Source organism: Adiantum capillus-veneris, chromosome 4 (assembly GCF_014529385.1).
Source record: "Adiantum capillus-veneris isolate H3 chromosome 4, ASM1452938v2, whole genome shotgun sequence".
Lineage (NCBI taxonomy): Eukaryota > Viridiplantae > Streptophyta > Polypodiopsida > Polypodiales > Pteridaceae > Adiantum > Adiantum capillus-veneris.
In genome coordinates, this window is record NC_140934.1 from 52380803 (window position 1) to 52393394 (window position 12592).

The 12592-nt window shown below is 45.3% G+C and overlaps 1 protein-coding gene across 5 annotated transcripts in view; it reads right to left on the bottom strand.

Moving 5' to 3' along the window:
- LOC147459165 (pentatricopeptide repeat-containing protein At3g09040, mitochondrial-like) overlaps positions 1-12592 on the bottom strand; it is a 96357-nt gene that overhangs the window by 80298 nt on the left and 3467 nt on the right. The gene's annotated exons all lie outside the window — the stretch shown is intronic.

The following is a 12592-nucleotide window of genomic DNA, read 5'->3' on the forward strand; positions in this document are numbered from 1 at the left end:
TCAAAAAATCCATGAGAGAGTCATTATCACGAAACCATCGAATGCCCAAAATCATATCACATCTTGAGAGAGAAGAAACAACAAATCTTCTAGTGAAGGCAGTCTGTTTAATTGCAAATAAAACATAAAGGCCTTCCTCGGTGATGAGAGCGTCCATACCAGGATGAAAGCCAGAGACCTCGATTGGAGATCTCGGACTAACTTCAAGGTGGGCTCTCTCAACAAGAGAGGAATTGATCACATCATGCATACTACCTGGGTCAAACAATATGACAAATCGGTGCCCCGACGTACGACCATAACATTTAATGAGAGAATCATCAATGGGAGAGTCCTGAGAAACTTTGGGCACAATCGTGTTATCATTCATTGCATTGACAGATGTAGTGGGTTGACAGATGTAGTGGGTGTTGTGGGTTCTTTAGATTCATTCAATTCAAGCTTAGGACATGTTCGTTTTATGTGACCCTTAATGTGACAATGAAAACAACGACCTTCTTTAGAATAAGTGCTTTGTTCTTCCGAAGTAATGTATCCTCCTACAATTCCTTGTGATATCTTTTTACCTGGAGTAAGCTTAGGTTTAGCAATTGTGTTAGCCTTACCCTTAGATTCATTGGAAGAATTCTTTGATGAGAGACTGTTGGTAGATTGGTTAGAAGAGTGATCATTCTTACCATTATTACCGTTCTTACCATTCTGAGGAGTCTGCGAGGTACTTGTGGAAGTCTTGTTCTCCTTAGGCTTCCCCTTGTTGTGCTTCATCTCCTGCGCGAGAGCAATCGCTACCGCCTTGTTGAGATCGATTGGATCGAATACCTCGACATCGTACTTGATATACTCGTCCAATCCAAAGAGAAAATCCTCTTTACGCTCGTCATCCGACATGCGTAATTGGGTACCTAGCTGCAAAACACAATTAGAAAAAGACATAACAGGCATACCATTTTGCTTGAGAGCGCGCCAATCGTCTTTCAACCGTGCGAGGTACTGAGGTGGCATAAACCGCGCCTTGAACTTGTCTTGGAAATCAGCCCAACTAAAAGAGAGGGGCGTGAAATTGTCGGCTGTCTCTAGGTGCGCGGCTAGTTGTGCCTCTTGCCATACGTGGTACCAATTAATGGCATCACCGGCAAGGTACATAGCTGCCGTCAAAACTTTGTTGTTGCTTGTCTTCTTAGTTGTCGCAAAATAGCATTAAATTGATGCAACCAAGATGAATCACTGTAGCATCCATCTTACCATCATACTTACTGAAAGTCAACTTTTCTGTAACAATGGTTGGAATCCGCGTCGTGGCTTGCGCCACTTGACGAACTTCCACGATCTTTGGGTGGTTCGGTCTTCGAGGCTAGGATGTGGGAAATAAACTCTTGATGACGAAACTCCCTTTCAGCTTCTCGTTCATCGCGCTCGCGTTCGAAGGCAAACCAATTTTCTTCTTGTTTTGCGGCAAGAGCAATGCGCTCACGTTCTTGAGCAAGGCGATTTTCATCGCGGTCGTGGTCCTTGGCTTCTTGTGCTTCTGCTTTGCTTGCGAGTTGTGCCAATGCAACTCGATTCGTTTCTTGTTGTTGTGCCATCATGTCCCACATTGACTTGACCATCATCTCCATAGGAGTGAGTGAAACTCGTGGCCTAGATGGCGAAGGGGGAGGGTCGAAAAAGTCTCCTGGTGGGGAAAAATCTTCGCCGCCTCTCTCATGCTCATCACCTGTATGCGAAGTATCCATTCCGCTTCGGGTGACGACCATGCACTATAATCTTGGGTTCTGAAGTTCGCGAGGAACTTGGGGGTTCTTGAGGGTCTTGAGGTTCTTGAGGTCCTTGATTCGTGAGAATCTAGGGTTCTTGAGGTTCTTGAGGTTCTTGAGTGTTTTGGGTTCTTGGGGTTCTTGAGGTTTTCTTTCGCTTGCAAACCGCGTTAAAGAAGAATCTTCTCTTCACCCGAGTTCTACCCTTTTCTGCGGGCGCACCCCTTGGCGGCTTTGCGCTCACACCAAGGTTGCTTTTTCCCACCTCACGTCGATTGGCCGGCCGCTAAGTGCACAGTCCGCTCTCAATGAGTTAAAAGAGACACGAGGGGAGGCTGGACAAGCCCTTCTTTCTTGGGATTCCTGTCACTCCTCAACAAAACACGATTAGGAATCGCCACGCCCAAGTAAACTTGGGTTCGTGCGATTGCAACAAGCAAAAAAAAAATCTTGTGGTTCTTGTGGTTCTTTCCTTAAGTAATGCAGAACACTTCCAAAGCTCTGATACCAATGTTAGGTGCAGCAGAATGAATGTTGTATTTTCTCAAGATTAGTGATCTTTATTGCTCAAGGTTCCTTTTAGTTCTTAGGGAAAGAGAGAGCTTTCCGTCTGGTAGAGTGCGATGATCACGAACAAAGTGAGTGGATTGTGCGTGCAAGTGAATGATACTGAGAGCAGGAGAGAGAAGAGATACGACACCCGAGAGGTTGTAAAACCCTCCTCCGAAGGCCCCATTCTCGTCGGCGAAAGTGGTCTACTTGATTGCACAACGGTGTACAATGCGAATGCAATGGACAGATGCAATGGGACTATGCCGATGACGACGACGGTGATGACGACGGCGACTTGGGCTGAAATCTGAGATCTTCTAGATGCTCGATTTCTTGGACTGTTTCAAGGCTGAAAATGGACTGTTTTGGGCTGTGTTTTTATGGCTAAACTTGGGGGATCGTCTGCAACTGAATGGGGTGGTTCTGCTATCGATTCATAGGCTGAAAACTGCTTTTCTTCAAGGCTGAAAGTCCTGCTGTAAAAACGCTATCAAAACAGAGATCTGCTGGCGCTTTGGAGAAGGAAAACGCTGCTGAATCTGGGGTCTATTCCCTGCTGAAAACGCTGGATAGCAGTACTCCTTAGCGTTAGTGATTGGCGATACACTAAACTGCATGGGGTTTTCCTTGCGTTTGCAAAGGCTGAAATCGCTGCAGATTTGCACTAGATGCTAGCGTTAGTGATCTTCTACTGCTGCTGCCAATGGGTAATGGAAACGCCAGGTATGAGGAGCATAGGATGGCGATGGCAGGTTGTGGACAACGGCCGGAAGGGAGAGGTAGTCTGTGAAGAAAACGCTGGCTTGGTGGGAGTGGCCTCGCCGAGGGTACGGAGAGGGTCTTGCTGAGAAGTTGCCTGTTGAGCGGGAAGCTCCTGCTGCCTCTTCTACCAGAAAGTGCTAACTTGGGTTTGCTTATATATTAACTTAGCAAAATTGCCCTACCTACTTTTGTAGGAAAGTCACTTAAAAATAATAAGTGAAAATCCCAATAAATAGGAAAATAGGCTAAATGCACTGGAAAATTCCCCTAACTGATGCGAATGGATTTTGATGGGAATTCCGATGATCATGTTGTGTGCAACCGGAGGATATGCATCTATGTTAAGTGACTGGGCATGCACGGTCTACGAATAGACTCACAAAAGTGCCAGATCACTGCTAATCTAGACTTGACTCGACTTGACTTAACCGTGCTGTGGTGTAGCTTGTCCACGGACACATAGGGTTGGGATGTGTCACGTGACATAAAGTCAGGCCATGTAGCCTACCAGTGGAAGTCAAGGAATCCAAATCCATAAACAAGGGAGAGTAGAGATTGCATAAAGCAAAACACTCAGAGGGCAACCCTGCCTTACCGACCGTTCCAGAGCGACAAAATGTCTTGGTCATGCAAGTCGACATTAAAAAGGCATTTGGTACTATTCTTTGGGATTACATTGCGGATGCTGTCACAAAGTGATGACGTGGCGGAGAGCAGAAACCCTAATTTCTGCCAGAAACCCTAAAATTCCTGCAAACCCTAATTTTTGCCAAAAACCCTAAATTTCGGAAATCGCGGAGGCGGATTATTAAAAAAAATATATATATATATATGGAAAATGATGAGCGACGCGAATTTTGCTTTTGCTTTTTTTTTATTAAAAAAAAAGAAAAGACTCTCTAAGAGAGAGAGAACTGATGCTTTTAATTTTAAAAGCTTTTGGGGCTCTGCTTTTGGGCATCCCTTGTAACCTCTAAATTAGTGGTGAGGGCCTCACTTCTCAGGGCATCTGGACGCAGAGTCTTAGAGTGAAACCCTAACCGCTCTCTTGTACTTTGATGATTGATTAATACAAAAAGAAATACCGAAAGGGGCGCCAGTCTTTGGGGCCAATATCTCTAGGCACGGAACTCCGCCGGGCCAGTGCAAATCTATTGTGATCTGTGAATTGTTTTGAAGTGGTTATTTGGTGCTGTCACGGTTGATTCTTGACTTGGAGTGTCCAAGTTTGTTACAGTGGTATCAGAGCACGGCCGATTTCTCTTTTACGGGAAATCCGATCCCCGAAAATTTTTTTCCGTGGCACCTATGGCTTCAGGCAATGATCAATAGACTCCCTCTGCATCTGGAGATGCGGGCTGGGATCCCAACGAAGATTCAGACAGAGAGTATGGCCCGCCTCGGCCTACTCAGGCGGAGCAAAGAGAGATGGAGCGTCATCAATTGATTGGTGATGCAACAAAGATGATGCTCAATTTTGCCAAGGACCCGAAGATGGCAAAATATATGAACCAGGCCTCTTTGAAAGAGGTACAGATGGAGTGGCAGAGAACCACAACACCACTCCCGAAACCCGCTCTCAAGAAACCTTCTGCCTCCAAGAAATATACGGAGAAGGAACTGGAGAACGTGGTTGATGCACGGATTGCTCAGCTTTTCGACATGCAAAAGAAAGGCAAAAAGCACGGCAAAAAGCAGAACAAAGGTACTGACTTCCCGGGATATTTGGGTCGTCAGTTGACATTCGACAAAGCAAAGAAACGGAAGAAGCGTGTTCGATTCGAAGGAGTACTCAGTTCTTCTTCTTCTTCTTCTGACAGTTCTTCTAGCTCCTCGGATTAGAGCGAAGAAGACAGAAAAAAGCAAAAAGCGAAGAAAGACACAAAGCTTCGGAACGGGCAAGAAAAAGGCAAAGAAGGCTACATCTCGCCCAGAGACTGACAGTTCTCTTGAGGACTCGTCTACAGACAGCTCAGATTCCGATGACGGAAAGTTTTATGCGAACAAGAAGAATTTTTACAAAGCCAACCAGTATGACTTTCTCGAAGATAAAAGCAAGAAAGTCCGAGAGTTTAAGGAAGGTGGCCACTCGATCAAGTTTGATACTTTTCAGGATACTCAGATGCTTCGAAGGCTTTGTCTCTTATACAGCAGTTTGACATCGCTTTCGCGGGAGGACGCTATTCAGAGCACTCCAAGATTCGGAGAGCTGCCTCTTACTCTGAGGGGAATGCTCCTACTTGGTGGTCCACGCTTCTATTAAGCAAGACTGTGCCAGTTACATGGCTGAAATTCAAGAGGCTTTTTATTTCTTCTTGGTTGACTCAAGAGTTTGAGCGAGATATACGAGCTGCATGGAACCATCTCCGGATGACCAAGAGCGATACAGTGAATTCTTATTGTGAAAGATTCTGGAGCTCTTTTCTACCCGCCTCTTCATTCAAGAAGATCTTGTTCAGAGAACAGATTGAGCGGTTTACCTTGGGTCTACCTACAGAGATCCGAGATCACTGCTTGGAACAGAAGTCGGCTTCTATTCAGGAGTTGATGAGTCATGCGAAGCGAGGCTTTGCCATTCACTCTGGTAGTCTGACCTACCCCACAGATGAGGCCATGACACAACGAGCCGAACAGACTTCTGGGAATGAAAGTAGAATGAAAAAGAGCAACCCAGAGAAAAAAAAAAAGGATGCACGACCCAAGCCTACTCCTGAGGAGAGAGCTCGCTTCATCAGAGAGGGGAAGTGCTTTGGATGCGGGGAACATGGACATATTTCCGCGAAGTGCCCTGATACGGCACAGAAAGAACAGCATGATAAAAACGACGACAGGTCTGAGAGTTCGAGAGCAGCTGAGGAATGTGGTAGAAAAGGCAGATAGAAAGCAGAACTGGTACCACATGGCGTGGGACCTGCACCGAATCTAATGAATGAAAGTACAAACTTTGCCGCTTTCGGGGCAAAGCGAAGGATCAGGAAGCTCTTTTGAAGGAGCCAAGGCCAACTTCTTTTCACTTGGAATTGGCGGCTCGATTTGGAACTACGCCCGACAGACTGACGCCACAGGCGGAGGTAGTTCGACTGGCACCCGGATGGGATGTTGCCATTACACCGAGCATTGGCAAACTTCGTTTGCAATGACAGGGGTGTTCAGGGCACGTGAGTGACGTTCTACTCGGGATCCCTTGGTACCACAAGAACTACGCCGTGGTTGACTACCGGGCCGAGAAAGCGACTTTGATAAATGAAGGGTTTAGAGATTGTACTTGATGAACTTCAGTTTTCTTACTCATTCTTTTGGGAGAACTGAACGATGGATAAAGGTTGAATATGTTTTGACCTGAAGAAAAAAACGCCAAGATTTTTTTTCTCCACACTCATGCCGATTGCTTTTGAGAGGGCCTGAAGATCATACCATTGATCTGATATCTGGAAGCACGCCACCGAATCGGCCACCTTATCGTGTGAGCCGAGTACAAAATGAAAAGATTATGAACTCAGCGAAAGACCTCTTGGAAAAGGGTCTTGTCCAGCCTAGTACTTCACCGTATTGCTCTCCAGTGTTGTTGGTTTTGAGGAAAGACGGATCTTGGAGAATGTGCATCGATTATAGAGCTCTCAACGAAATCACCATCAAGAACAGATTTCCGATTCCTAGGATCGATGATACACTGGACAAGTTACAGGGATCCTCGTGCTTTAGCAGGATTGACTTGAAGAGTGGATATCATCAGATCGGGATAGCACCAGGAGATGTCTACAAGACAGCTTTTCGGACGACTTTTGGGTTATTTGAGTTTTTGGTGATGCCTTTTGGCTTAACCAATGCTCCTGCGACATTTAACCGGATGATGGACAGGATTTTTCGAGAGTACAGACTATTTGTTGGCACTTTCTTTGACGACATCATTGTTTTCTCCAAGAATGAGGCAGAACACAGAGATCATCTGCTTCAAGTCTTTCAGGCATTACGAGATCACACGTTAGTGATTAATGCAAAGAAAAATGAATTTTTCCTACCAGAGATACACTTTTTGGGACACATTGTGTCAGCAACAGAAGTGCGAATGGACCCGGCCAAGATAGAGACTATCCGTGATTGGCCCGATTTGAGGAATGTCCATGAAGTTAGAAGCTTCTTGGAACTGTGTTCGTACTACAGGCGGTTCATACGAAAGTTTGCAGAGGTTGCTTCCCCGTTGCATACCTTGACACAGAAAGGAGTACCTTTTTCGTGGGGACCCACAGAGGTGACTGCCTTTCGGACATTGAAAGAGAAATTGACTACGAGACCTATTTTGACTCTGCCGGAATTGCAGAAGTCATTTGAAGTATATTGTGATGCTTGTGGTCGTAGTCTGGGTGCGGTCTTGCTGCAAGAAGGCCATGTCATAGCTTACGAGAGCCGTTTGTTCTCTAGGCCGGAGATGACAGCACAGATCTATGGGAAAGAGCTTTTGCCGGTTATCCATGCTCTTACTCAGTGGCGGCATTACCTACTCGGAGCGGATTTTACTGTCTTTACAAACCATCAGAGTTTGCGCTACTTCTTGTCACAGAAGCAGCTTTCGGAAAACCAGATGCGGTGGGTGAACATCTTGTCACAGTTCCACTTCCAGATTGTCCATGTGCAGGGACAGAAGAATGTGGTGGCAGATACTTTGTCTCGGAAACCGTTGGTTCTGGCTATTTCCGCGATACATCATAGGAGCTTCGAGGATATGGTCGATCAGTATGCCACAGATAGAGGTTTTGCAGATATTTTCACACTGATACGGGATGGGGAGACAGTAGCTGGATACACCCTTCGGGAAGGCTACTTGATGAAAAAGACTATGTTGTGAGTTACACAGCCGTTGAGGGAAAAGGTTATGACTGATTGCCACTGTCCACCTTTTACGGGTCACCGTGGCATTGCTACCACCATGAAAGGGGTAGAGAGAGATTTCTTTTGGCGGAGACTGAAGAAGGATGTGGAAGAGTTTGTGCGCAGTTGCTTGGTATGCCAGAAGGTCAAGTTTGACAGGCATAAGGCACAGGGATTGTTACAGCCTTTACCCATACCCACCTGCCCCTGGGAAAATATTGAAATGGATTTCATTTTTTTTTATCTCCCGAGAATACAGAATGATCACGATGATTTTCCGATTACATGGCACGCCTGAGACGATTGTCTCCAACAGAGACCCCAGATTTATGAGTTTGTTTTGGAAGGCAATTTGGGAGAACATTGGCACGCGGTTGCAGTTCTCGTCATCGTTCCACTTGCAGACTGACGGGCAATCTGAGATTGCCAATTCAGTGATTTTAGATTTATTGAAGTCTTGTATCTCGCATCAGAAGACTCAATGGGAAAAGAACTTACCTTTGGTGGAATTTGCCTACAATAACACGATACACTCTTCGACGGGGAAGACGCCATGAGAGATTGTTGAAACTGCTGCGAAGGTTCCATCCTTCCAGAGCACAAAAGATTAGAAATTTGAAGCGGATGAATATTCGCGAGATTTGGATACGGCTTTTGCCAAGGTTCGCGAGACTTTACAGAAGTCTCAAGAACGACAAAAAAAGGCAGCGGATCGCCATCGTCGCGACTGGAAACTGAAGGAGGATGATTGGGTGCTCTTACTTTTGAGAAGGCACGCCTAAGAAAGAAAAAGGGAAAGGAGAGGCTTTTTCCAAAGCTTAGTATGTGATACTACGGACCTTTCCAGATCACTGACAAGATAAATGATGTCTCCTTCCGATTGGAACTGCCAAATACTTGGAGGATTCATAATGCATTGCATGTGAGTCTCTTGAAACCTGTTAAGGGTGATGTGCCTCATGATGGGGAGCCTGATGAGCAACCCAAAGTGGAAGAAAACGAGGAGATCCTTGTTCCTGAACAGATTTTGGCACATAATGATACGAAGAAAGGTAAAGTCCGAAGGCGGTTCTTGGTTAAGTTCAAGAAATTTCCTGCATTTGATGCGAAGTGGATGGAGGAGGAGGACCTAGCAGATACTCCTCGGATTGTGAAACTTTACCTCGATGTTTTGGTTTAGCATAGTCTACTCCAAACGGAACCCAGAATTCAGCTTGGCCGGAGATCTGGTGCAGTGGGATGCACAAGAGGGGAGTCACTCCACTCCTTTGTCAACAGATGCCTCGATTTTGATACTAAAGTCACTGATGTCTCTTTGAGCTTCAGGGATACTGAGAGCTGACAGTATTCTGCTGGATGACTTTATGAAATGGAATTCCTGATTATGATACTGATTTGTTCTTGACTTCTTGTGAGTGCAGGAACTGATAGCCGAAATGACTGCAGCATTTTGGTCTGATCGATCTCGAATAGACATGGTTGCAATAGGGGTTAGTCAATCGGACATCGATGAGGTCCCGATTGGACCTAGATGTGATTGCTAGCTACATTGCCGATAAATCATGGTCTAAGATCCGAACGAATGTTGAATGTCATGTGATGTCCTGTGATGTCTGGTGATGTCCTGTGATGTCGTGTGATGTGACTGTCGATTTTGTACATGTGCTAGATGTGCGTTCCTAGTACGTAGGTACTAACAGTCAGTGTCTGCTAAGACGGTTTATGGCTTTTGTCGGTTTTGCAGGCGTAATCGCGGTCGATTACAATGCTTTCAAGAGGGGGGTATGTCACAAAGTGATGACGTGGCGGACAGCAGAAACCCTAATTTCTGCCAAAAACCCTAAAATTCCTGCAAACCCTAATTTTCGCCAAAAACCCTAAATTCCGGAAATCGCGGAGGCAGATTATTAATTTAAAAAAAAAAAAAAAGGAAAATGATGAGCGACGCGAATTTTGCTTTTGCTTTTTTTTTTATAAAAAAAAAAGAAAAGACTCTCTAAGAGAGAGAGAGAACTGATGCTTTTGATTTTAAAAGCTTTTGGGGCTCTGCTTTTGGGCATCCCTTGTAACCTTTAAATTAGTGGTGAGGGCCTCACTTCTCAGGGCATCTGGACGCAGAGTCTGAGAGTGAAACCCTAACCGCTCTCTTGTACTTTGATGATTGATTAATACAAAAAGAAATACCGAAAGGGGCGCCAGTCTTTGGGGCCAATATCTCTAGGCACGGAACTCTGCCGGGCCAGTGCAAATCTATTGTGATCTGTGAATTGTTTTGAAGTGGTTATTTGGTGCTGTCGCGGTTGATTCTTGACTTGGAGTGTCCAAGTTTGTTACAGATACCATACAACATTTGGACTTTGGGCCTAGGCTATCCCGTGTCGTGCTTTTCTTTTATGCACACAATACTTTTGCAGGCTTGCTGGATGGTTCTCTCACAGAATCTTGGCTTGCTAGCTTTTCTTGACTTACAAGATTTGCTTTGTATACCAATGAAAGAATCTTTCCATACCTTCGCAAGGTTATGAGTAATTTGACATCGTGGAATGAAGCCGTATTGAGATTGATGCAAGACTTCATGCAGAAAGCACTTGAGTCGGTTAGCAAGCATTTTAGCCATTAATTTATATACCACAAGCATGAGTGTAATAGGCCACCAATGTGAGAATTCTTCACACAATGCATGCTTCGGTATCAGCTTGAGCAAACCTTCTTTCCAAGAGGAGGGCAATTCCTGTTGTTCCCAAGCTGTATTCATCATGAACAACAGAGGCAACTTCAAATAATCCCACAAAGACGAGAAAAATTCCACAGAGAAACCATCCCAACCAAGAGCTCTCCATCGACCCAAATCAAGCAAGCTTGCATATAATTCCGACTCAGTGAAAACAGCTTCCAAGTCTTGAGCCTGACGCATCGAAAGAATGGACTTCACTTGTTTGGATTGGCAGCAGGTCTCAAATTTAACTTTTGCAAATCCAAGCTATTGCCTCTGAAAGAGTGTGACTGGCATAAGATATTGTGGCCTGGGGAGATTGTTCCTCCACATGTTTTGGTTCGCCATTTGGATTATCCGCTGGGTTGGAATGTATCGGCTATGCAAAAACTGGATTGGGTGCTCCAATGTCTACATTCCAAGTTGAATTATTGGAAATTGTCCACGTGGCCACTTCATGTGTGTCTCAGGATTGTCCAATGCATCCTTGTGGCTTATGTTCAGTTTTACTTGCCTTCGTTATTCTGGCCTCGGTTGCGCTTGCAGTCCATCATGTCCAATATTTTAGAGCATTTTTGGCGAACCTCATCTAGCAAGAGGGGCCTTCGGCTTCTATTTATGGACAAGCTGTGTTCTCCCAAGAGGCTTGGAGAGTTAAATATTTTGGACTTGAGACGTCATCTTCTGGCTCGGAAAGCTATGTTGTTGCCAGTTTTGGTGGAGCAGCAACAACCCTCGGCTCTCATGATCACACATTTGTGTACGCACATTGTCACCCCTTCTTTTGGTCATTGGAAACCAACTTATTGGGATGTTGTTTTTGGGAAGCTTGAAGGACACATTCCTGGATGTCCCTTTACTTCTTCTTTAATTGTTGATTGGAAGGTTGTCACTTCGCATTTGGCTTGGGATGGTCGACAATCCTCTGTGGGTAACTCTCTTTGCTTGGAGAGTCTGCATTGGAGCACGGCTTTCGCTTCGACTTTGGTTAAACAATCTCCTCGCCAAGCGTAATTTTTTTCCCAAAAAGGAATATGTCAGGTGCATCGGGTGGTTGATGACTCGGGTTATGTTCTTTCTTTCGCTTTCGGTTGGGCCTTTACTATTCTCCTCTCTGGCGGGAGATTCAAAGGATGCTTACTGCTCACTCACCCATTCCTCCTTTGGTTGTGGACTATCGCTTCTCTGATTGAAATCTGTCTACTACTAGATTGGACTGCATCTCAGCTGCCAATGTCTATGCCATCCTTCAATCTGATGTATGAATTGTGCATCAGGGTAATCAATTGTGGTCGCTTTCCAAGTCATCCTTGTGGTGGCAACACACATTGTCTCGCATTTGGTAGAGTCATCTGCCTTTGAAGAAATGTGTTTTCTTGTGGCGGTGCTTGGTGGGAGCTCTACCTGTTGGCAATGTGTTGCATGCTCGGCATATTGCGCCTTCCCGCTGCCCCAGATGCCTTGAAGCTGAGGAGACCGTGCCACACTTATTGTGGTGTTGTCGTCACTCCAGAGCCTTCATTCGGCAAGTGTCGACTGCTCTTCGGCTGCGTTTTCCTTCCAGCTCTTTTCACATACGATTTTGGCTTTTTGGGGTGCTTCGGTCACCGCAATCTCAGTTTGCAGTGTTCTTCACCTCGGTCAGATTTTGGACTATGTGGGCCATCTGGCACCATAGGAACTACTTAATGTTCCAAGGCACTTCTGTTGACCCCTTTCCCTATTTCAAATTATCTCTTGGTCAAGCGCTTCATTTTGTCTATGACGCTGGAGACATCACTCTTGATACCTATAGAATTTACTTTGACTGTTTCTAGCCTTCGGAGCCTCATAGTGGTCCGCGTTTTGTATCCCTTTCTTTTCGTGGGTTTTCCTCGCTTTGAGGTTTCCCACTTGTAAGTTAATCAAAGCAGATTTACAAAAAAAAAAGGTGTGTGTGTGTGTG